This window comes from Rhyacophila brunnea, unplaced genomic scaffold (genome assembly GCF_057557595.1).
Source record: "Rhyacophila brunnea isolate RB1 unplaced genomic scaffold, BYU_Rbru_1.0 scaffold_14, whole genome shotgun sequence".
NCBI classification, from domain to species: Eukaryota; Metazoa; Arthropoda; class Insecta; order Trichoptera; family Rhyacophilidae; genus Rhyacophila; species Rhyacophila brunnea.
The window spans coordinates 22,513,866-22,540,436 of NW_028232796.1; positions in this window are offsets into that span (position 1 = coordinate 22,513,866).

Genomic DNA, 26,571 nt, shown 5'->3' on the forward strand with positions numbered 1-26,571 from the left:
CTACGGCCGTATGTTTTCGCTTAACCACTGGGAAATGCCAATAGTGAATGGCGTATTTCAAAAAAATCCTACCTTATTCTTAGGTCAATAATTATTATAAAGCAATCATTATTCGTAAGATGTTTATCAAATTTTAATGGAAAAAAATATAACTTACAATCAATATCTTTAGAATTATCGTCAAACGTGTTAATCGTGCCCATTTTTTGAATAATAAAATGCCTAATTCTTGTCAAATTTGGGATCACAAAGATTATACAATATAATTTTTTATCGTAAATATGTCACTATATAATGTTAACATTAATTTTACTAATGGTTTTGTAAATGCGTTTAAAAATTAATAAATATTAAAAATATTAATACCACTGCAGATGCATGTACTGAAATACGACTATATTCTAAAACATTAGAGCGAGAGGTTTAAAAGAATACTATTTTATGTAATAATAATACTTTATGCAGTCATCAAATGTTTAAAATAAATATAAAAGATAATAAGGCTTTAAAATTATGCAAATAGATTATCTACAACGTTTAAGGAATGTACAGGGTCATGCTCTGAAAATACCATAAAAGCTCCATTTTAACCTACGCCGAGCACGTGGGCCATTGCGAGAGTTTAAGAGCCTTATCGATGCATCATGATTATAATATAGTATATAAGGGAATTGTAATTATTTCTACTTGTAGCCAGATCTTAAAAGAGTTTTTTTATCGAATGTTAACCACATTTCTTACTAAGCCCCACAGTGGAGCAACGTAAGGCAATCCATATTTGAGGCCGTGAATTAAGTTGAATCTTATGTTTGACGAAAAATACAATACATCATTATTTCAATGTGTGTTAAAATTAAAGTAGGAACCCAATAGAAAAAATAAAACGTCCAATAATATCACTTATAGGTATACTGTCGATGTTCAAATGCTCTACTCGTAATTTGACCTTGTACATGCACCTACTGACTCTAAAATTTCAAGATAAAGAGTCTCAAATTAATTCAAAGTATGGCTACCATCCCTGTTACTAAAATCAAAGTAATTCTTCATGGAATAGGAAAAACTCAGATGACGTGGTTATTTTAATTATTCGTAAAAATATCGGTTGAATCGGTAGCGTTCATATTCATTAATAGCACACACCTCGCAAATAAAAGACGTCTATTCAATTACTTTTGTAAATTTTCCAAGTAAAGTGTTGTTAGTGTTATATGTTTAAAACTTACGTATATCCAATTTCTAACAAAATATTACTCATTGATTTTATATGAAATGTTTAAAAGACAACAACACAGTACAAAGCGGCTCTCGTAGTGCAGTGCGTAAGGCGCTGGCGTTCTATCCGGGAGCTCTGGGTTTGATTTCCGGTGAGGACAAAATATACTTATGTGAAAGCCTGGGTGTTTGTGAATGATCAAAATTTCTACCATCCACCTTTTACGTAAAAGCAAGGACATAGTTATTAATAATAATAAAAAATAAAAATAACATAACATAACATAGTACATACCTCTCTGAAGACAGTACATACCTGTTAATACTTGAAAAATTATATAAAAAGAATGTTATGTTTGGCTTTAGTGTTAACATTTTCAATTGAAAATACTTATTTCGACGAACATCTCGAAGAAATCTCTTGGTGTATATCTCTTCAGGCAAGTACCTATACTTAGTTTCGGTTGATGACAATCTACTGCACATTTTGTATCCGTTAAATGAGCTCAGTGGGAAATTACCTACAGAAATTGTTCAATTATAAATATAATTTGAATATTGTTATTAAAACTCTCGTAATGTTTACAGAATTCCAATGATATGCGCCATGGAGTATTCCATAGATGAAACGAACAGATGCCTCTTTTCGGTATCTTTAAAAACCAATAATATTTGTTTGTAGCCAGTGTGCCTTAAACTCTAAAGTCCGGTTTTGTCGTAAGTTAAGTAGAATTTTGGGGTAAAGGACGATTCGGCGCCGGGACAACTTGGCGCCACGCAATCGAATGAAATTCGAAAATAAATAGTCGTTCGTGAATATTAGATACTTTTAAAATAAATATATTTAATATTATTATTTTTATTTGAATTATAATATATATATATTTAATACTGTGTGAGAATTAAAATATCCACACATAAATAATGATTTAATTTACAATGAGCAGAGAGTTCTTTTATTGTTATAATATAAAGCCTCAGGCATGATAATTTGCAATCTGCAATAAAAAACAATATGTTAAGAGCAAAATGAATAATTAATACTACTAAGTAGTAGATAGAAACTGATTAAAATTCCTCATCTATTTTCTGTATAAAATCGTAACGAACGTCTTTTTATTCATTCGACAGTGCGGCGCCCAATTATCCTGACGCCCAGTTGTCCCATTCCCGAATGTTGTGTTTAAATTATAATATCTTTCAGAGGCAATATTCATAGTTATATGGGTATTTTATAAGCAGCTATATTATCTTAACGTAGTTGTGTTATTACGTGTTGTATATCGTACTAAAAAAAACAATTAAAATATTGACAGTCTATAAAACAAAAGGTCTGAAAATTTTAACTAAAGTACATCAGTCAGTCTCAAATTCAAACGTTAATTAGAAAAAAAAGCTTTGACCCCTAGCCTCAAAAATAAAAGCCAGGCAAACAAGGACAGATGAAGTTCGAACGTTGGGAAAAGCTCCGGCTATATTTTATGATATAATATTCGTGTGTGGAGAAATATCTACGTTTGAAAAATCAGTTTTTATAACACGTAATAAGCTCTTTGGCATAAAAGCTTCTGAGCAGCTTTGATGCTCAGTGGTAGATTGGAATTAACTTTGACTTTGTCAGTAGGATGGTGTACGTAGGTATATAAAAATAAAAGTTTTGTTCATAACAAATCACTATCATTTTTTTATATTGAAGTTCTCCTCTTAATGATTATATAATTAATGTATTGTGGCGAGGTGGTACTGGTATATTTATTATTATGGCTTGGTTATTGAAATTAATGAACTCACCAAATCACAACTGCCACACATCACACCCGGTCTTAATTGGGCGTATCAAGGAACCTTACGTTTGATGTGAAGCCCAAGATTGAGGTTGCCATGAACTCGCTTGTCAAACTTAGTTGTCAAAAATCATCATCATTACCTCCATAACCCAGGGGATTCTAATCTATTCAAGCAGTACTGCAGGCACTAATACTATCAACCCATCGCCGCTTCGGGCACTTTTCTTCACCCTTTAGCGCTCTTGAATATCATCTGATTGCACTGTTATCCACGTGTACCACCAATACTGTTGGTCATTGTAAATATTTGGGTGCCAGCTTGTTTAAGATTTAGAGGGCTATGCTATGAAAAAGTTTGAAAAGCTTTAAGTCTTGAAATAACATTATCATTCGAAACTTTTTTTTTAATAGAATTGTATTTACAATATAATTTTATTTCACGTTCAATTTAAATTTATAAAAGAAATAAAAAGCAACTAATTGTTAGTTTAGTAAAACATAATACTAGGGATTCCAATCCCGGGATCCCGAGCTATTTTAGATACATATAAATCCCTTTCGGGATTGATTTTTTTATCAATTTTTATGGAAAATAAATACTTTTAATAACAAATAACTACATTAGAAATAAACTAAGTTTGAATGAATTTTGATTTGTACCCATGTGTAGGTTGCCGATTCATTTTATTTTTTCAAATAAATAAATAAAAATGAGAAAGATTGTAACAAAACAATGCTTCGTGCTAACAAAGTAATTCCACGTTTTACGGCAGTTTCATATTTGGCTGACTAATTAGATTTATGAAGCGGAAAGGCCATAAGTACACCATGATTTGCTTTACTATTTTAAATCTCGCTAACCCATTCATTAAATATTTACTATCAGAAACAGCAATCTCATATTAAATTCACATTATTATTTATATTACAATATTATTTACTCCATTAAACTTATGTATTTCCAAGATTGAACGTATACAATATTAACAATAAATGTCTTAAATAGTATAAATTATACTAGATTTATTTTTGGCCGATTTTATCAATAAAAATATTATATTAACAATGGGAAAAATGCCAATCTCGGGACGAGTGCCGGGATCCCGGAATTGTCAAATTGTAATCCCGAAATCCCGGGATCAGAATTTTGGCTCGGGATTGGATTCCCTACATAATACTACAACAATAATTCATCTCATGTGTAGAAATGGTAAATTACCATGTTTACTTCCAAATGGAGCATATTATGTGCCTCTACTTAGTGGAAGATATAAATTATAATTAACATTTTTTTAACGATGAATTATTACTAGTCATTTGCCAAATCCATTGGATTCTTGCAGTGGAGCTGGAGATACATCAGAAAAACAACACGAATTTTTGTCATTTGCTGGATTATGACTCACGTTTTTTAGAGACAATAGCTCTACCGACTAGACCACCGTAGATACTAGCATTTGATAATAATTGTGCATTATTATTTTTTATGAAATTTAATGTAATATATTTTCTTGACGATAGTACGAATTAATTTCTAATGCTTTCTTATATATTATAAATAATATTAATATATTAGTATCATAACATGATATTGTGTATGATACTGTAAGACGGAAGTGATGTTACATGATGTTGTTTATTGTGCGGTTAACATATTTAATAGTAGTAATATATATTTTGATGTACATATCTATATTTTTTATATAATATATTTTTTTTAATGGTAAGCATATTATAATTATTATTTCTAGCTCAGTTATTTTTCCTGTATTGCCTATATTATTTTATTATTATTATTATTTATTGTCGTTAGTAATTAAGTATTTCATGTTATTTATCTAGTTCATTTTTTATATACATTAATTTGTATTTTTTCTGTTTTTATCTATTATTTCATAGTTCTGTTTTATGAATAAATACAGGCTGTGTCGATATTAAATTATTATATTTATATTATCCCTGTAAATGGTCTTACTATCATAATAATTATTAATAGTGCACCGGTAAGGGTTAAACTGACGTAGGTACTGTTATGATCGAGTTGACTTGACTAACATACGCCCCATTTTAAAGTTTATCTTATAATAGATTGATGGCAATATTACCTTTTTGTTTGAAAGCTAAGATGGCGGGATCTAAATGCTGCAAGACATTGTTTTATTGCTAGACCGAATTTATTCTTAGCAGCGTAATTATAATTTGAAAACAATGCCATGTTATTTTTGCTCCCTTCTCAATTGTATACTAAATAGTGTAAAGTATGTAGTTGTAACTTGCAATGTTTCTATTTAAATGTTAATTTTTTTCCAAGATAAAAATAAATATGTACGCTCATTGCCTACGGGGTATTTTCTGTTTTTGTTTTAAATACACTTCTCCATTTACATTAAAATCTCTTTTCTGTCTAACTAAGAGAAAGTACCTCTAAGATATAAAATTTTAGCACATGTATACTCACTTACATAATGATAGTATTGTTATGGGTGTTTTATTTTTATAAGATTATGAAAATAATAACATTTTACGAGTAAATAATAATATTATTATACTCTTTTTTGTATGTATATTTACGCGTATTTCTAAACAAATACCCCACACCCGAATGTGTGTAAGTACAGCGGATTTCCAAATTTCTTTTTTTTTGGTCTGCTCGCCAAGAAAAGAAAGCTTCGATTAAGAAATAAAGAACGTTTACAGCAGCTAAGCGTAGATATTTAAATCTCGTTTCACTACCAAGGATAGAACGCAAAGAAAGCGGCAGGAAAAACCTTTTTGGAAAAGCTAATACAGCATTTGTCCCGGAGCAATCAAGTACACTCAGGGGGCGTGATTTAGAATACCAGCCCTAAAATTTCCTTTCAAAATAAAAGCAATTGTCCGCACCAATACATTTTTGTCTATGCTATTTGGATACATTTTTGAAAAATGTTTTGGGCGGCATCTTATTAACGATGACATGAAAATGATTTGAATTAATTGCGCGCGAATCTAATGCATTCCAAACGATCTTCTGAATTTGAATTTTAAATGGCAATTAAGATTATTGAATCTTTATCTTCAATTACCTAAGTAAAATAAAAACGTATTAAACGGTTTTATAATAAGAATACTTAGTTAAAATATTTTTTTAATTGTTATTATAAATCATACCCTTGCTTTTTTGTACAAGGTGGTTTGTTAGTAATTTAAATAATTACAAACATCCAGGCTTTGAGAAGATCACATAAATATATTGTGTCCTTACCGAGATCGAATCCGGAGCTTCCGGATGAAAGCCCAGCGCCTTATGCACTGCACCACGAGATACGCCTTAAGAGTAAGTATTGCGCGTTGAATAAGTTTTTTTATTTACCATTGATGAGTGCGCATAGTGCCTGAAGATGCCGAAAGGCGAAACCCGGGGCGTAAAAAACCAATCAAATAGAATAATATAAAACTTAAATCCACTATAATTGAAATTCAAATTCCATTATGTAAGTATCCTCGGTCGATAGTATTAATACGATAGGTACGACATCACAAAATATGTTGAATAAAAATTATAATACATTTTATATGAGGATTGGAAAAAGAAGAAGAAGACATCGTCGTTATTAATCAGTGATGTTCATTTGTGTAGTAAATTACCTAATTTCATATTCAACATACACGCATCATTTCAATTATCTCAAAAAGTAAATCGAAGACACCTAAGGTTTTTTTTTTACATTTTTACGGGGAAACTAACAACAAGAAATCGATTGGTGAAAGTTTCAGATCAATAGAAGCATTTGAAAATAGTTAGAAAAAATGATAAAGCTAATCAGGATTATGATGATATCCCATGATAATAGTGAAGACCATACAGTGCATAGCATAAATAACCAAAAGGTATTGCAATCGTCCACCGGCAAAATTAGTAAGGGTGATGAGAAAATTTTTGGAAACGTTATCTGTTTATTATGTCCAAATTAGACAGTTAGTCTTAGAATGCGACAATCCGATGCTGCCAAAATAACTGGACAAATACCTGTCCGGCGGATACTTATACGGCGACCAACATATTTTTAAAATGTACATAAAAATATACGTATCGTATGTCTCGAACCTGCAAGTCTATAAAATATTTATTTGTAATAATGTAAGATGTATGGTTATTGCTAAGATGCATGTTACAATAAAATTTTGCACTTAACTGCAGTGATATTGTGTCAATTGAAAATCGTCTTAGATCTAGATTCTAGAGTCTCACCAATTCTTTGACGATGGGGGCAATCGTCTTTAAACTGGTTACATGTAAGTTCTACGTATGCAGTTCATCGTGGGACACTTATTCGTGCGCTACAGTACGTGAAACATTTTTATCAAATGACGAGTTCGTCGTTGAACATTTCACCGTGGAATACATTTGTACGTATCTTACAAAATGCGGCGATAGTTTGCAAATAGTACTGTTCCAATTAGATAAACCCTAACCTAACCTAACCTAGTAAAGACGTCTCATAAAATTTGCCACATATTGTAGCTTACGTATTATACTCCACGGTGAAATGTTTAACGAAGAACTCGTCATTTGATTAAATGTTACACGAACTCATGTTTTGCGTACTGCGGCGGACGAATAAGTGTCCTGCGGTGAACTGTTTACGTACAAATTTCCGGATACGCTTTAAACTTATTGTACGTATCAATTGTCAATATTTATTATATCTATTTGGATTGAACGTGATAGTATTATATAGATAAACAGAGTAGGTACTAATGGAAATCGATTCAGTGCACAATAGAATAATAATAATATTCTAGTTTTATTTTTATCCCTAATCCGATCGAACGACTGACGATCTGGCATTTATATCTTTGCCGATCGGTTCGTATAATTTGAGCATTACCTACACAACACGTGAGAAAATTAACCCAAAAGTGCGGGTGCTTTTTCTATAACCAAGATGGTACCAGAAAAATACCAAATGGAATATAATATTACACGCGTTATTGAGTTATTCCCTTCATCTTTTCGTGTTGCAAACCTTCTCTATTTACATAACACATTCTATTGACAATCAGAATCATCGTATTCTTTTTATACATATAAAAAAGGTCAAACATCCTTTCCCGATGTCGAGTGTCGATGAATATAAAGTGAAATCCGTGCTTTAGGTTCACTGTCAGTCGGTCCGCGTGAAAATCCTGACGGCTTTATACTCTGGCGCGATGTCAAGCCGGGGTGTCACGGTATCACGGTCTGTTTGTTTGTCTGTTAGTTTTTTTTTATATTATTTATGTTCTCTCTTTCCGCGGGTTATTGCCGTTTTTTGCCAAAGTGGCGGGGGTGGAAAACTGAGGATGGTTCATAAATATTTTAAATAAGTTTTTTTTATATTCAAAAAAATATTTAGCCCTCCTTGTGTTTGCGTCTCCGATTTTAGAAACGGTTTTTTTATATAAAATAATATGTAGTCGAATGAATGAATTTATTATAGTAAATTCTTTTTATCATTAACATGCCATGAAGCCCAATGACAATAGGTCAACACGCAATGCAGGATTTTAGTTCATCCTATCCATGGGTGAATTTCAGATTTTCTTAAGTTTTCACCGATACCTAAACATAAACTCACCTCAACTTTGCAAATTTACTGGATATGGTCACTTTTCACATTATGATCCCTGAACGAGTATTCTTATTTCTGGAATTGCAACTTAATATATTATGTTGTGTTAGCCATGCCTGCTCTAACCTTAATCCAATTATATTTTTTTATTGTTATTAATTTTATTAAAACAAATCTTGTATACTTAGTTTATAATCTTGTATACTTAGATGGCTAAATCTTAATATAAGTCATACATTTTTTTTTCGACCATTTCCGATCCTAATAAATAAACTTAATTGAATTTAGGTTTTGTACTATTCCATTGAGTCGTTTTTTTGTGACCCATGTTTTTGTAACCACGCATAGGTATTGAATGTAATAATAGTAGACTATTATCTAAGGTTTTAATGATTTATACGCATATTTAATGTATTATTAGACATTTTTTTTGTTCGACCATGTCCGATCCTAATAGGATCATATGGGCCTCCATAGAGTAGAGGTTTGTATTAACAGATTTTTTTTACGAGAAATGGATGTCAGCCACTTGCTCAACCTATTAGGTCTATACCCTGACTCACACACATATTGAAAAACAATATGTGTACTTGCAAGTCTCAGGATTCGAACCTGGGACCCACGGCATGATAGTCCAACGCTTATACCGCGCGGCCACCGTGGGCAACAATACAATACAACAATACAACAGTACAAGCATACAATTTAACCGTTAAGTATTGGTTTCGTTTTATATGAACCTTAATTTACTGTGACAAAAACAACCGTTTTGTTTTGTTCATTAAGACTCTACTTCAGTTGAGGCATGGTCTAAAGAGATCGTGGCTAGGCGATGCGCGTATTGTGCAAATGACGCGTGCCAAACGATATATAATTTGTCATAAAAATCCAACATGCGTCCATTTTATGTTCTGTTTATTGTTATATTACTAGTATATTTATTGACACGTCTTCTTTTTTAAGTAGATACGTAAACTTTTTTAGTCATCATTACACGATTTAAGAATATTTTAATCCGACGCCGTGACAAAACAAATCGACGTGCGCACACTTTTACTATTGGTCTCCGATTGGCGAGTCCAGATGACGAGTGAGAAATTTCGTCGCACCTACTGTTGAAAATTATTTGCCGTTTCACTGAAGTACGCTCTTAAGGGTAAAAAGGTTAAATGACAAATCACAATAAAGCGTATTACCACGTGGCATCTTTAACAGTACTTTTGATTTTTTTTAATATAAAATTTAAAACGAATCATAATATTTATTGGTCATTATTTAACTACGCCACTGGTATTCACGTCATATATCAGATACTCGTGTCGACAGCGACGGAGGTAAAACGCCTGCCCTAATAATAAAAATATAACCAAAAAAATCCTTTTTTTTATATATTTCTACACGTGAATGTTTTGCAGACATTTCGTATTTTGAAATCCTGTCATCGTCACAGCTGATGATATAAATTTTTAAATATTTGAAAAACAACGCGTTGATATATTTCATAATGTCTCTATTGTCATAATACCTTCATAAAAATGTCTATTTTAATATCAGATTAGAATGGTCGACAATATGGAGATATCTAATCTGGATTTAAAAAATTAAAATATCAGCGGTAAGCTCAACCAAAATGAATCATAATTGACAAGCCGATATGGGTCGTTGTTGCCTTCAGGAAACGTTTCCACTTCTGTCTGTCTGCCACAAGCGCCCTTAATTGACTTACCCCACCGCCATCTAAAGATTAATAAAGCCTAGGCATAACTTTTTGCAAAAGCAACGAGTGGTCCACTGCCATACTATTTATTGATAACATACTTGCAAGCAGAGTGTGGTATTTTATAATGACTGAAGAGTATAAATAAGTTATTCGTTATTGTCGTTTAGAATCGACTGTCACATTGACAAACGTTCTAGTGTATTATGATATTATTATACACAGAAGAAGTTTACTTACTTTGATCGTCACTTCAATTATTAATAACACATAACCACTAAATCAGATGAACTCAAAGTTCTCCAAGATACGTTAAAATAATCTGAAACTAAGAATACTCCGACAAGTGAACACGAAAGACGCGTTAGTATGAGCACTCTATAGACAATGACAGGTCATCCATAGACAACGGGAGGGGCGAAAACTAAGACCAGTCGTGTAATGTATCGGCTTCCTTCTTCAGTGGGCAATGCTTATCCACATAAAGGCCGTGTGTCTTCACATACCTACATTTCAATGACTACACTTTAGCCTCTTCTACCATCAGTATTAGATAGTTGTGTATCGTCAATCGTCGAGAATTTGCTTGTCCAACAGGTTCACCTTTTTTCACGTATGAGACGCAATTAGTATTATAGTTCGTGTACCTTCCACTTGGAGTTCTATCTTCATAATATCATGTAGGTACATGCGAAAATCATTCTCAATTATCTTTCAATGTTATATATGTACTTAGTTCATTTTGTGTGTTTTTTTAAGATAACCAGCATTGCAATCCATAAATTAATAATTAATATGTTAATACTCTACGGTGCTATGGCGTTTATTTCAGTTTTCTTTACGAGTAGTCTTGATTTGGAGTAGATAATAAATACCTTCAATATTATGCATACCTTAAGATTAATATAATACGCACCCAGGAATATACATATTCGAAACAAAATGTACCCAGTGGGTCTCGAACGTGAATTTCTTGAATAATGTCCTAAATTTCTCATCAATTAGGAAACCTGTATAATATACCTTATCAACAACTATGCGTTCAAGAAAATTTCTTTAATTAAATAATTTATTTTGTTCTACTATCTTCTTGGTCGTCGAGTGATTTGTGATCGCGTCATATAATATATGGAGTCACTACTTAGCTCAAAACGAAACAATTTAACGCCACCTAGTGGATAGTAAGGTAATTAAATAACGGATATCTGGGCGCCACCAATGTGAATGAAATGCGCAAAAAAAGTACACTTACCTTGATAACGTCCTGGCCCAGTAAGTAACCAAGCAAGTTTAATATAAAATAATCATAAGATAAAAAGAACTTCTTATATACAACGTTTTTAAATTTTCAGTTGCATCATATAAACTTGACTTGACTAGCTTAAACGATCAAAAAAAATTGTACTTGACATGTCATATTGATTTCCATAGTAACGCACGTATATATTAATAATTTAGTTGCTAAGACCCCAGACCCCTAGCAACCAATAATGGTGTCGAAATAACTTTTCATACAAAACCGAATTAGCTGAAAATGAATTCAATTCTAATTAAAGATGGCTAAAAGTATTAAAAAATGCATTGGCATCTTGTTCTGATATTTTCTACAAGTTTCAAATGTCTAGCTAGTCGGGAAGTTAGTTAAAAATCGATTGCAAGATTTGTACCGGACAAAGAACCACCGGACAAATAAGAATACGAGCTAAGAAAAACGTTGTAATTGAGCAAGACATACAACTATCGTAAAGACGCATGCCGATGGTTTGCTTTTGAAACATTTCAATCTGCACTAAGCCGACCGCAGTGTTTTCAATTCGATTATCTCAAAAAGTAAATCAACGGTACATTTCTACCAATAAAAAAATGAACGATGAATATTTTAGATTGACAGTATTATTATTACGTAAGCATAATATTGATTGATTTACCATATTATATAGCATAGGTTTTTATCTAAATTGACATAGGTTTGATGCATACACAATTTAGGAAGGTTCGGTCATTTATCAGTCATAGTATTAGTATGTGATACTCTATGCAGATAATGAATTATCTATCGGTTGATTAAAGATAAGAACGATGTGCAGTCAATTAGATTTTATATCCTGTAATGCAGGTGAGTCCAAACTGTAAATTTACTCTGTACAAGCATCATTTGTAAGGGTGTTTCCATGAGCTCTGCGAAACATTTCAACCTCATTGGTATACCTAATTCGTTGGAAATAGATATAATATTCATACAGCTCGAATGAAGTTAAAATAAGTTTAGCAAAAAAGATAAAAATATCATAATTCAAAGTGACATTCATAGCCGGACGCACAATATACACATTAAGTAGGTACTAAAATACTGGATCGTAAATGAGACGTTAAAAAGTTTTCTAACTTCTATAGTAGTTATTAGGGATAGGGATATCGAAGAGGATTTTCAATCCCGGGATTATACGATTATTATTCCCGGGGATTAGATGAAAATAAGTTTTGTTTTCGATTTTCCTAATTATGTAAGTAGATATTTTTACTATCTCGGCCAATAAGTTAAAATATCAGTTCCATAACTTGTATAATTATCATACACATGTGGTTTTATGTAAATTAGTTTAAATACAAACGTGTTTGGTCGAACCTGACCGCAAAGAAATTATCGATCATTTACCCCTTAGAATCGTGACTACGTTCAGTTTCTTGACATTCCTTTTAAAGTACCACAAGTCCTTGTATCACAGTCATGGTGCCCCCAGACTAGGATGTTTGGTGGGCCACCCTACCTTATAGCTAAGGCTAAGGGCAGTTTGATGTTCACAGTACTGTTCCCCAATTTTCTACACGTGAATTATCATTTAATTATATCAATCATTGTATCACGTAAAATTTCATATTATAGCCACACATTTTTTAATGTTAATACCCTTCAAGTGATATAGCGCCGCTGGCGAATTTTTTCACTATTAAGCTAAATTTGTGATGTGTATTTATCTCACTTAACTAATCGATCCACTACGCTGAAGCTCTCCTAAGCAGGCCCTCAGGATAGAGCCCTGTCAGTCCCCCCTCTAGTCAGGGGTACGATCACAATACCTACTTACATACATATTACTAGTAATTAATTTATACGAAAAAGACTCTTCACATATTTTATTGGTGAGTCGAAATTGAGATCAATGTAAGCGTAAGGCGTTACGTCCAAGGTAGGAGAGATCTGAAATTTGGCAGGAGTATAACCCCCAATCTAAATATTGGGCAATATTGTAATTAAAAAATTACTATCTTCATATTTTTTGTCTCGTTACTGAGAATAGTGATCACTTAACTTACAGGTATTGCCAAAAAATCACTCTATATGGAGCAATGACATTATTAATGGACAACGCACTCAATACAGTAGCTAGCAATTAAATTCACGCACAGCGACATTTACAGATGTATAGGAAGATGTCACGCGATTTCCATTATGCGATATCACGCATCGGATATTTATAGCAATATCACCTTTATTGTAATGGCGTTAGAACAGATTATGCCATTCGGCAGACCCGACAAAAAATTTGGTGTCATTTTTATTCCCAGATGCTTTGTCCATATTAATGTCATTGATATGGAGCCCTACAGCGCTGATTTTGTTGCATTATTGATGATGTTGCTTTATCTGGATGAAACACTCCATCACGACCTCCTTCATTCGACACCGCGAGTGATCACGCTCCTCTCTCTTGGACCTATTCTAAAAATTAGATAACAAATCCTTTGCAGTCTCTGGCTATATAACCCCACAGCTCTTTTTAAATTACACTACTTTAGTTGACAAAACCATGTCTTTTTATAAAACAAAAACATACAAAACTAACCCTGAGATCCCGGGTCTGCGCACCCTGTTAGTTATAGATTATAGTACTAAGGTACTTGACATAAATAATGACGTGTGTAGACATTTTTTCAGCCTCTACTTATTTGTGTGAACATAAAAGTGTCCACGCGAACGATAGTCTACTCTCATAGCCATATCGAAAACAAACTAATAAATTCAAAAACCTTCGATCGAACGATCTGTCTTATTATTTCAGAACAAACTTTTTGTAAGTATGCTTTTTATTAAACTTGTCTTCAAAGAACACTATAACATGTATATTTTTCAATATTTTTTCGTATGTAGTAAATGTTTTTTCTAAGTTATAACATTTTGGCGATGTTTATAAAAGGTTTTTTCATGCGAAACAAAAACAATATTATGATACTATTTTTGTTCTAGATACGACTCAAATATTCATGTGTGTTTTATGTTTGTCTTTTTTTAAGCTAAACACAAACATAATTAAAATTCTCTTTCCCGATCACCCTTGTCGAAAAAAGTTTTATTATATTTAACGATAAAATAAATAATGGAATATTTACTGTAAACAACCCAGTATACTGCTGAAATATATTATAATATGTCTTATATTATGTAGTCAACTAATATGTTTATATCAGCTCTGCCCCATCTGATTAATGAAAGGTGGATAATATATAACTGGTATAAAATGAGAATATCAATAGAAATAACCATACGTTGTAATTGCAACCATTTCTATTAATTGACTCAACAAACAGATTTGAATCTAAGCTGTCTCGTAAAGAAGTTTATTAATATTTTTTTGTTTTACGAAAAATGCCTTGCTTAATACATTGGACGCTAAAGATACGCCCAGCGCGTAACGATTAAGGTGGCCAATCGATATAATTAGCATGTTATTTAAATGTGGTAATTAAAAAGTAAGTATCTAGTCAGCATTCAATGTTAATGTGCTCCGAAAGAGAAGAGATGTTTAAGTCGGTCCATTCAGCTGTTTTGGGCCCATTGAGCTGTCAGAATCGTCACAAAGGTAATTCTTTCCGTTTAAGAAAATTGCAGCCTCTTATTGCGGACGTTAAGATCTCTTCACAAAGTTTTGTGCGTCCGTATTATTTAGCTTTTTTGTTAACTCTTCTTCTTGGTCTTTTCACAGTGGCTGAGGATCGTTACCACCTTTAAATTTTGTCACCATATGAGTGACCAAGACTTTCCATCTATCTCGACTATCTGCTTCTCTTGGTGCGAATACTGCCACCAGTCAACTTCTTCAATTGGTCGCTCCAGCGCGCCAGTGCTCTTTCTCTGGAGGTCACCCAAAACTACCAAGTCTAATCTACGTTACACAATATGTCCAAAAAAACTGCAGAATACGTCTCAAAGTGTATTAAATAAGTATTTCTTAATTAGAATCATTAATTTTTATTAACTCACCGTGATCCTCTCTCCCATGGGATTGCATTAGAAAGTCTCTTAACAGGATTAGAAAGTCTCTATGTAAATCCAGTCAAAGCATATTTGAGAGTGTGTTGACTTGAGTATTGAGTATCTGCTCCTGACACATTCTCAGGCATAAAAAACTGCTAATGCTTCACATAAAGCATAGGGTTTCATGATACAATCGATTAAGATCTAGTGCAGTGTGAGGCGGGATGGTTTGGAGGGTTCTATGTTTGTCTTGCTCAGCCTTCACATTCACACCCGATATGCTTGATATTGTAAGGCAACAAATACCGGTTTAATTTTCGTACGTTTAAATGTCCCGCCATTCGCTTCCAGTGCAAAAATGCTGAAATATTCTTGCAATCCGGTGACAAAGTTAGTCTACCACTACCTTTTAAAATAGTTACAGGTAGAAAAGCGTTTTTTTTTTTTTTTTTTTTTAAATATAACTAACATTTTTGAACATTATATAATTTTAGAAAAACACTAACTGAGAGAGTATATCACAACCAATAGAAAAAACTTTTTTGAAAAAAGTAAGCCAACCGGTCGGGAATCGAACCCGGCATCTCCAACGGGTAAACGCCCCAAACTCGTCGCATTCAACCATTATGCTACGGAAGACATACTAATGACGAAAAATATTTAAGCTATTGGCTATTAAATACCTACCACTCAGCGCTCTTCGAAATCATGTTACTTCGGCAATCGATTTTTGTTTATTAAATCAAAGTAGGTAGCTATTTTATGTGTAAATAAAAAAATATTATGACTACATAAGGACATCTGTTTTTAAATACATCTAATTCTTCTATTACCCGTTCGAAGGTAATCTAGACTCAAGTCAAAACTCAGTCATAAGGTTACAATATTATGATAATATATTACATTTAGGTAATATAAACATAAAATGAACACCAATTATATATCCAAAATTAGCTTAAAAATCTTTTGTAACTGCTTTCAACAATTTCGAGAAATGGTATCTAACCAAAGAAATACGTTAATTTTAATATTATATAATGTACTTAATGTCAGATAATCATTGAATAGTTTTAATAAATGTCTTACAATGTTGTCAGATTTTCATTCAAAAACATGGCTTATAGCGCTCGGTTTAGAAAATATATTTTATGCGCCTTGCATTTTTAATGAAGCAATTGAGGCCATATTTAGTGGAAGGTAATGTTTTTCTCAAAGGAAAATAGGCGGACGTGTTTTCACATGCGATAGACTTCTTTTATGTTATGGCCGGAGATGGCGCTACTTTATATCTCTTTGTACGTACGGTATGACCATGAGAAGTATTTTACAAGTGTTAACTGTCAAGATTGAAAAATGGAGCCATTCACGTATCGAATAACGTAAAATCGTTGTTTAGCATATTAAACCCGTTTTTAGCTGACAGTATTTTGTTGTTTATTGGCACGTCCACCTCCATTATTAATCAATACGATCAATGCCGATCTGTCTATTATTAAATGAAGGCCTTTCCAAGATGATTTCATTTCTTATACACCTATGTTTTGAGTTAACACGCACTTACACAATATATGACTATTGTTTGGACTCCGTTTAGAACACAGAACAGATAATAAATAGAATACCGATAGGCTATATTCAACACGCCGCATGTTGATGCAGGCTTTTGAATGTGTGAGTGTCCAACGAAAATAAAGCACGCATTATGCACGTGCAATAGTGTGTGTAATACACCAACATTAAATGAGCGTAAATGCATAAACCGAGAGCAGTTTTCAGTATTTGACGTAAAACGTATTCTTGACACGTGTGTAAGTTTAACACGAATTCTTCCTTACTCGAGTCGGTTACCTGCTATCGCCTTACCCGTTATGTATTTCAGTTCCCATTATTTCTGAGTTCCCTGGCTTAGAAGTTTTATACCTTTTCTGCACAACTAGATAAATAGGTTTCTTTGGGTCTATTCCTAACTCCTATGAATTTAGTTGACACCTACTTCCGCAGAGTATATGTATTTGAACATACATAACTTGAAAACACCTCATAAAATACCTACTAGAAAAATCACATTTGAAAAATATCACGCCCGACGAAATTTGAACCCGTATGGTATGGAACAGGTATCGTGCCAATATGCCTTAACCAATTAAACTACGAGCCTCCTACTTAAGTACGATAATTTACACTAGTAGGTCCTACATGAAATGCTTATCAAATTACGTTATTTTTTACTACTGGTTTTTGTGTTTTAAATCAAGGAATCATTCATTCCCTTAATTACTAACCAACGTCCTGCCCTGCTCTAGCCAAATATTTAGTTATAACGTCAACTTGAATTTGCTAAGAAATTCCGTCGGACGTCATACTTTTCAATTGTGATTTTTTCTAGTAAGTATATATCTGAAGTGTTTTCAAGTAATGTATGTTCAATAATATATAATGTTAAATTATCAAATCTCGTGAATTATTCGTTGAATAAAATAAATGGTTTAGTATAAGTATTTCTTTTTGATTGGGGTCCACTTTTTGGACACAAGTGGATGACTATATTAATTGTATTTAATAAGAAAGGGCCAGTCGTATAAAATTCCCAATGTATTGAATATTGAGCCACACACGGAGGTTGCATGGTTAAGGGAATCACATTCTATTTTCAATTCTTTTGCTCAATTCAAGCTTTCTCTGCATTATGATTTGGAGTAAATCATATTTCCCATAGCGGAAAATATTCTACTTAAATCAAATAATGTAATAGACTCATTAATTTGTTATTGAGATTTGCAGAGAAAGCGAGAAAAAAATGATTAAAAAAATAAACTACAATAATGGAGATTGTGAACACTGGATGACGATTCCAGAATATTTTGGTATAGTTTTAAATGAAAAAATTTTAATAATAAAGAAAGTATCCAAGCTGTAAATTGTATTGATCATCTGATTTTAAAAAGAGACTTCTACAACTTTTTTAATTATACATATGAGGATATTATATATAACGTTTTAACTAATACAAAAATAGGAATGGAGCTATCGCACTCCGACTCTCCCGACTTATTATTCAAGTCCAAATTTAGCAATCAAAATGTAGTCCAAATTTTTACGGATGGAAGCAAAATTCCCGATTCACCTTCAGTAGGTGTAGCAGTGTTCTTCCCCCAATCCAACACGTCGGTTGCCAAAAGTGTCCACAGATTCACTTCCATCTATACAGCAGAGTGCTTAGCCTTATACGAAGCCACTAAAATTGCACTTAATTACAAAAATAAAAATATCAACATTTTCACTGACTCCTTAAGTCTGATTCACTCGCTCGAAAATCCAAATTTCAGCATCAAAACTAATGACTACATTCTTAATATTAGAACCAACATTTCCAAATTTAGCAATAGTAACGAACACGGTACAAATATACAGATATACTGGATTCCAGCACATAAAGGAATTAATGGCAATGAAATTGCGGATCAATTGGCAAAAAAATCTGTAAAATACCCATCAGAAAATATAAGAATTCCATACACAGATTTTAAAGCCCAGTTTAAACAAAAAATGAGCGAAAATAACGGTAAATATTTAGAAAATCTTGGGAAAGAAAAGGGAACACACTACTATCAAAACTTTTATAGTAGATCTCCTAAAACTTGGTTTAGTAAACATTGTAAAATAAAGCGAGATGTAATAGTGACAATAGCTAGAAGCAGGTCAGGGCATTACAGTCTCAACGAATCATTGTACAAAATTAAAGTGGTAGATAGCCCTCAGTGTCAGTGTGGACATCTCACTCAAGATCTTAACCACATTGTCTGGCAATGTGATGCCTATGACCAGGAGAGAGAAGTGTTATTGAATAAGTTGGGGAAATGCAGGTTATACCCTCCTTTTACGATTAATTCGTTCCTGGCAAAACCAAATATTTCAGTTATGAAAATTGTACATGAATTTCTCCAAAAATGTAACGTAAATGTCTAGTGTATAGTGTAACAAAAATGTAATTCTGTATCATTAACAATGTAACTATTTATGCCTGTCGTTAAAAAAAAATGTATGTATACTTTTGTAAACCATTGTAAAGCAGAATAGCCTTCCATTCAGAGAAGAGCTCAATTGCTTCCAAATAAAGAAAAAAAAAAAAAAAAAATATATTTGTCAATAGAATTAAATGTGTTGTAAAAAGATGCTATTATTAGCTTAGTAAATTGGAATGGTTAAATAACTCACCAAGTCAATTAACACCCAGCGTAAAAATATTATTTATAGGTAGTTACTTTACTTAAGTTGGGGAATGCTATATTTTTGTCCTCTCATAATGTGGCCGAGGTATTGTAGTTTCCTGGTTTTGATACTACGTAGAACTTCTCGGTCCTTCCCCATTCGGTTGAGAACTTCAACATTTGTCACCCGGTCAGTCCAAGGAATTTTGAGGATGCGTCTATACAGCCACATCTCGAAAGCTTCAAGTCTCCGTGACAGCTCTTGGTTTAGAGTCCATACTTCCATACCATAGAAAAGAATTGAGAGCACATAACATCGTACCATACGCAGTCTCAGACCTAGGTTAAGATCTCGATTGCTAAGGAGGCGTCTCATTTTGAGAAAGGCGCTCCTTGCGATCTCAATTCTCGTTTTTATTTCCTGAGACTGGTCCCATTTCTCATTGACCCATGTACCTAAATATTTATAATGGGTCACATGTAGGGATAATAAAGGGAGAACTATTTTCACCATTAATTGATATTTAACTCTAACTCATTATTACTTACAGACTCTCTCACACACATTTTGACAGAAAGAAAGTGACGTGTACCTTAGTTTTCTTTGGATACAATGTCTCGCTAAAAGATACCACACCACGCCTCAAACAGTTTGATCCCATATCTAAAATCCTTTTACTTAAGGCGACAGTGAGTCACAGAAATGCACGTCCACTGACGTTAACACTGTCCCTCAGGGAAACTATTTTTCTTTGTAGGGGGTGTAAGAGGATTGCCGCAAAGCGTAGCGAGATTGCCTCATAGCTATTTTTCAACAACCCTGTTGATACGCTGTGATTACCTTCTTGGTCGAAGATTCACAAGTGATTTATATACACCTAAATTAAAATTGTTTATATATATTTTGAAGGTTATGCTTTAATGCACCGCCCACCATGGGCAGGCATGCTATGCTTCTGATCAGTAGGTCGTGAGGTTAACTACTACAAATGGGTTAAAATTTCATATTGTTTTATAGTAGGCACTAAAAATGGCCATACTAACCAACAACAACTGTAATTATATAAATGAAACAATTACAAGATAAAAAGAACTTTTTATATAACACGTTTTTAAATTTTCTGTTGAATCATATAAATATGCATGGAATAAAAAATACAGTTTAAGTTTTAATATATTAAAAACGTCCTAGAATCGCTATCACAATCAAGGTTTACCTAGCGCAAAATTGTGAAATGTTTTTTTTTATTATTTATTGTACACATTATTATGAAATAAAATAAAGTCTTTAGAAATCAAGGGTACACTACTTAGAAAAAATATGCTGATAATAATAATTCAATGCCACTCGTGTCGAAATAAACTCACATAAAAGAGATGACCAGCCAACAAAAAATATATTATTTTTTATTCGCGATGTCAGATCGATGTCGATGTACAATGTAACCAAACACTCTCAGGGTCTGTCTGACCCTCCTATCCTTCCATCATCATCACACTTCCGCACGGCTCATCAATCACGATCTCGTGGATTATCTATCGCAATGTTTATACAAGGGCAGCGGTGGGGCATTATCACACTGATGCGTGCCGGATAATAAAATAAATCATATTAATTTTGACCACATTTCAATGAATATTACGTGTGGTTAGGTTTCTGGATTTAGAATGATTTTTACATGAAGTGAACATTTTGGGTTAAGGCGATGTCTTTACCTACCAGAGGCACCTAGCGGAAAAATATGAAGCTTGCAATTTGAGATTTTACTTTTCAATTCAATTTAAAATTTAAACTGTGTTAATTAATAAATATGACGTATCTGTAAACATTTAAAAAAAAATATTTTTTATTTTAGCTCAAAGATAAACTTACAGGTACGGTCCCAATATTGAAGCTCGATTTGATATAAATAAAAAGCATTTCAAGATATACACATTTGTATTTTTTTTTAAATTAATGTTTTTTAAAAGAAATATAAAAAAATATTAAAACTATAAACTATAATGTAATAATAAGATGGGATCCTTTAACAAATTCACATTTTTTTACAATTGTTGTAAGTTTATCTTTGACTTAAAATAAAAAATATTTTTCTTTTTAATGTTTTCAGATACATATTTATTAATTAATAATAAGTACAGCTTAAATTGTAAATTATCAAAAAACACTCAAATTTGAAGCTTCGTATTTTTCCGCTAGGTGCCTCTGGTAGGTAGAGGTATCGCCATAAGTATTTATTATTAGAAACAAAAATATTTAGTGATTCTGAATTTTGAATCTGTCATATTGACATAAACTGCCATGCGCACATAACAGATTAATAAATAGAATTCCGATAGCCTATACACTACTTATATCCCAATACTTTTGCAGCAGGGTTTTGAATGTGTGAGTATCCTTCGATAATGAAACATACATTTTAGACGTGCATTAGTGTGCGTTGCAACCTTAAAATATACCAATATTGAATGAACGTTCATAAACTGAAACCAGTTGTCAGAATGAAGGACAAGCTTATAATGACGCATTCTTAAAGTTTCCATATTCTTCCACACACGAGATCGGATGCCTGTTACTCCACACTTGTTATGTATTTCAGTTCCCATTAATTCTGTGTTCCCTGGTCATGCGTTATTATCACGGAGCGTGGAAACCATGTCGACGCAATCAACAGAAACGAAGAAAAAAATATATATATATAGATTTTTAAAAAAAATGGTGAAAAAAGATGTGCAATGGTTGAGTTTTAGTTAGTTAGTTATTGTAGAGTTGTAATAGTGAAATACATAACGAGAATAAAATAAATAATGATCATTCAATATTTACCTTATGAAGAATAATAAACTATTGCCAGGCCCTGTCGGATAAACTGGAAATGAAAGTGTGACCATCCATAGAAAAAAATCCCAAAAGAAAATTGCTTATGTTTCCCACGAGGTCCTCTCCATGGGATAACAGCATTGATTTCAATACATAAATATTTTTTTATTCAACAAATAATTCACAAGATTTTATAGTCTAATGAAATGTCGGAATTTTTTAAAGATGTATTTTGAGGTGAATAACAACTATTCTTTGTAAAATGTCTGTTTATAAATATAAATTTCAGTATTTAATATGACAGTAATTATTGGTGCTGTAAACGTAAATAGTGAAAAGTATTAATATTATAGGTCTCTAACCGTTAGGCTTTCGTGGAACACGTATAATAGGTATTAGTAAATTAACTTTTTTTTGTTGAAATAATATAATTTAAAGGAAACGAAACCACAAAATGAATGGTATATTGACTTTTTTTTAAATATATACTTAAATATAATTTTTATCACGAAAAGTAGTGTAGTGGTAGAAATGAAAATAAATCATCACATAAATATATTGTGACCTCTCCTAGAATCGAAACCGGAACCCTCGGATGAGAAGCCAGTGCCTTACACATTGGAATACCAGCTCGCTTCTTCTTGTGAAACTAATAAACTAACACATGTATTGGAAAATAAGGAGACTTTTGTGTGTTATAAAATTTTGTGTTGACTACAATATTGTATGTTTACCACCACTGGAATATATACTTAAACTTCTATACATATGTGTGCGGTCAAGTTTCATTTGCCATTTATTTTGAGAAATCATAACAGCATTTTATTGGGAATTTGATTGATATTTTATTTGGACTGGACATTTTTGTTACGATGTAATAAAATAATGTTTATCTGTTTATGTCAAATTATTTATATAATATATCAGCAAATATTACCATTAATAATCATCAGCCTGTTTCAATCCACTACTTGATAAAGGACTACTCGAGCTGCCTTCACTCTTCTCGGTTTCTTGATCTTCGTTGCCACTTAATTCCGCCGAAACTTAATATGCTGTCCGTGGCCCCCACAAGGGGGGGGGGGGTGACAAGGCTGTAGCCTGGGGGCCCGGCGTGGCGGACCGACCACAAATCACACAATTGCACTAATAGTAAAAAATGTCACCTGCGGCGCTATTTCACGAATATACTAACGTTGATTATTGTTTGTCGATATTCGACAATTCACAATTCAAGTGGGTGCATTAAAATACAAAAATCGCTATAAAATACCCTAAATTACACTATTTGTATTACACAACTGTAGATCGTCACACTGATTTTAACCTTAGCGATAGGTAGGGGGGCCCGCTTCAAGATGTGGGGGCCATGATGTTGTCAATTCAACGTACCGTGAGGTGGTATTTCATCTTCATCTTATATCCCTCGGTTACATTTAGATTATCGCATTGATACAAGTGACGAAGGGTAGAGGTAGGCTGTTAAAATCCGAGATAAATAGTGCACACTAAACTTTGTCAGTCATATTTATTTGTTTTCATTCAACAAAGACTATATTTTGCAGAGTGTAGGTTAGTTTTTAAAATTCAATTAAACCCTGCCTAAACCAATGCATAATAGTTTTGGTATGCTATGGCGATCCGACAAAAATATTGCACACTTTTTTACATACTTATTTGTTTTTGTAGAATTAAGGATATATATTACAGATGGTGTTGGTTAGTTTTTTTTTTTAAATTCATTAAGCCCTGAATAGACTAAACCATAGTAGATAAAAGATGTTCTAAAATCATGCCTTTGAAATTCAATGATACAATAATACATAATTTTGGATATTTTAAAAATAGACAAATATTTTTTTACTATTATCTATTATGGCTTGGTTTACGCTGGACTTAATTCAATTTAAAAAAAAAATACCAATACTATCTACACAGGCAAATGAAATAAATTAATAATTGTATCTTTCTCACTAATCAAAATTATATTATTGTTACTAGACTAAATTTTTAATTAAACTTAATAAAGTACGTATATTCATTTATATGGGATTTTTATTTGGTGTGCCACAAGATGAATTCTACTTCCCCAGTGTGCCACCACGTCAAAAAGTTTGACAGACAATGATCGAGGGTGATAAGGCTGACAGACGGTCTCGCCTTGCTACCCACTTCCATCAAGTCCCGAACAATGAGCTCACAATAGTATTTCTATATCCTAACTTACTTTGAAGGCATATGATACATACTTGCATGCATCAAAGCTGCAGTCAGACTATATAGGTAATATTTTAGGAACCAACCCTGTCCAGTTTTGAGGCTTCTTTTGAAAGTAGTAATAATTGATGATATATTTTGGCAGAGAAATTATTAGTACATCGATAGTGAAGCTAAAACAATATACCTACAGAATATTATTTTATAACAATACCCCATCCATAGACACTTGTCCTAGATATACGCAGTTGAAAACAAGCTCAAGTTAGACGGCATTGTTTATAATTACAATAATATGTAAGTCTCTTCAAGACATTTATTTCAAACTTACTTGGTGGGTTTTGAATAGCATTTGATTAAAATAATACACACATAGGTAATTACGAATATTATGAATTACTTTATATATGGGGTAATTAAATTATCATTATGCCATTAATAATTCATTAAATTCTCTGCAATATTACACAAGAGTTTATACGATCTGTGGAGATTCATGTATGTATTACATAATTAATTACAATTACGAGCAAATTATAATAAATTGCATGTTTTGTATTCTGTTACAAGATTACACTCCCTTTAAACATGTACATTACAAATAGGTATGAGCTTTTTGTGAAAGTGACAAAATAAGTTTTCTATGTTGTAAAATTATTCTTGTTAGTACGTAAAACTACCCTAATAAACACTGTATGTGTATTATAATAAATCGTATACAAATAACCAGTGAGAAATTAAATGAATATTGCATTCTTTTATAATCAGGTCAAGGGATAATCGGCTCGAGTTACATTTTTCCCCTTTTTGAGTTATAGTCGGATCAGTGTCAACTTTTTAATAATTGCCCGATTAAAAGCCAAATGTAATGTTATACTTATAAGTGAATGGCCTAACCAAATTAAATTAACATTGTACAAAAATACATTTCAAAAATGTTAAAATACATAATTATTCAAACATCGCGTTATTTTATATTATAAAGAAGCTTATTTTTTGCAGTGGAATAATTTTAATATCAATACTATCAACCGAGGAATCATTGGACTTGATGGAATTTGAATATAAACTTTAATGAATTTAGGTTTTGTACTATTCCATTGAGTCGTTTTTTTGTGACCCATGTTTTTGTAACCACGCATAGGTATTGAATGTAATAATAGTAGACTATTATCTAAGGTTTTAATGATTTATACGCATATTTAATGTATTATTAGACATTTTTTTTGTTCGACCATGTCCGATCCTAATAGGATCATATGGGCCTCCACAGATTAGAGGTTTGTATTGAGAGATTTTGCTTTTTACGAGAAATGGATGTCAGCCACTTGCTCAACCTATTAGGTCCATACCCTGACTCACACACAAATTGAAAAACAATATGTGTACTTGCCAGGCCCAGGATTCGAACCTGAGACCCACGGCGTGATAGTCCAACGCTCTTAAGCCGCGCGGCCACCGTGGGTGTATTATTAGAGATTAGGTATCTAATAATCTATTAGATAGGGTTTTTTTACAAATACTTCAACTATTCATAATTTGTTTGTTATATTTTTTATTGTGATCCTTGACTTTAATAGGTAGGTAATAAAGTTTTTACCTACTTTAATGTATTAATTTATTATATAAGTTAGAATTCACTGTATTAGTTTTGTATTGTATCGTTGCCAGTGTTTATTTACCATTGGTGAGTGCGTATAGTGACTAAAGATGCCAAAAGGCAAATCCTGGGCCATAAAAAACGACTCAAATGGAAAC